Source organism: Eubalaena glacialis, chromosome 4 (genome assembly GCF_028564815.1).
Source record: "Eubalaena glacialis isolate mEubGla1 chromosome 4, mEubGla1.1.hap2.+ XY, whole genome shotgun sequence".
NCBI lineage: Eukaryota > Metazoa > Chordata > Mammalia > Artiodactyla > Balaenidae > Eubalaena > Eubalaena glacialis.
Genome location: NC_083719.1, coordinates 157073013 through 157074868, shown reverse-complemented (window position 1 = coordinate 157074868; position 1856 = coordinate 157073013).

Below are 1856 nucleotides of genomic sequence, written 5' to 3'. Positions count from 1 at the left end.
CTTTTGAATAAAAAACAATACTTTATTTGTCATATGAACGAAGACCTAATTCAGTTACATTGTTTTCTGAGTCCCTGACCGTGGCATCCCCACTAGACCAAGGTATCTGCCGGGACCCTGCTGTGCAGACCACGTGGCACCTCATCGTCCAGCTGAGGGACAAAGGTTTTGTTATGAGGTCCTGGGTATCCACACACAGGGTTTTCCTTGCTCATTCATCCTATGCCATTTCAGGGCTATGGAATCCTATGGTTTCCAAGTTAACACTTACCCTTTAATCCTTGAAAGTTTGGAAGTGGCAGCCACCCTGAAAATCATGTGCTATGTTTAGAGAACTTTTCCGAGGTGACTTGGGAGACCACTGACGTCCCAGCTCTAAAAGGGCTTGTGGCTCTGCCCGCAGCAGTCTGACGTGGTGGGATAAGTGCCGACTGTTTTAGGTGCATTAGGAATGGAGGGCTGGCAGTGTTCAGGGCAGAAGACTTCCTCCCTGCTTCCACAGGCTGTTGGGCTGAGAAGTTAGCCGAGGCTTCCTCAGGGCTGCACTCGTTTCTATTCCTCATGGTCACGGTGGCACGACTGACAGAGATGAAAAAGGAGTGGCTCCCCATTTGTTTCGTGAAACGCTCCTGTATTTTCCTCCTCTGTTCTCATCAGAGGCCCGGTGGAGTGTGATGTAAAGCTCCAAAGACAGGCGAATGGGGGCGCAAACCTGCACCTCCCAAAGCAAAGGGGCTGAACTGCAGGCAAGGGCACATGTTCTCACCATCTCACCAGGATGGGATTGGGGTGGGTGGCATAGCCAGAGACCCAGTCCCTGACCCAGTACAGAGGAGAACCTGAAACAGCATGCCGCTTGAAAAGTTAAGGAGTTCTCCTAAATGTCTCTAGATGGAGAGAGACTCTGGAACTGAAAGTGCAGTTGTCCTTGGAAGTCTTTCTATAATCTGGGTAGTTACTCTTTGCTGATCAACGACAGTAAAGCTGATGCCACTTCTTATGATGAAGGAGATTGTCTCCCTCGGGCACAAGGGTCCAAGCATTTCGACTCCTCATTAGAGTGAGTCGTACAGGTTGCTGGTGACAAGCAGTGTCTTGTTTCTCCCTGGAGAAGGGGGGGTCAGGAACTCCTTGTCTGAGTTTTCAGGCTTGGCCCACTTAGATGGTTCCAGAAGCCAGGATTTAACATAAGTCGGTAAGGCAGATGGTGGAAGGCCTGGTTTACGGGCATGGCTGTTATTCAGCCCCAGTGATGGTGGCTTTTTGGGAATGTGAGCCCAGCATTGCCAGACCTTTTGAATTTTTCCAGCAGCAGCTGGAGTGCCAGGTTTTCATGATGGTGGACAACTCAGATTATATATGCACACATACCTTAAGCGCTTTTGAGGGCACATTGCTGACCAGTCCTAGAGTAGCCCCCTTTCCCTGTTTATTGCTCACGTGAAAGAATCTTGTGAGCTTTTGGATGATTGGAAGTAAGCTGAGGTTGCACACACACAGAACGCCCCAAAGGTTCCGTCTGTTCTTCATGTTTATTGTGATGGAATCCAAATGATAGAAGCTTGAGCTTAAAAAGTAGGGCATGATATCTGGTCTAGCTAATCCCTCCACGGTACCACGTGGGAACTTGGGATCTGAGTGAGATGCAGCAGGACTGCTGCTTATATGGCCTTTCCGTTGAGTAACACAGTGTACGGTGCTCCTTGGAGTTGTGTGGTGGGAAGCACACAACTGCACAACCATCCGTGTTGGTTTAGTATCATAGAGGTTCCTTCTGCCAGTGTTGGGTGTTCTATCATGGACATACTTCCTCTTTCCCATAGCCTATGGCCCCTAACCTCGGGGCTAGGTCCTTT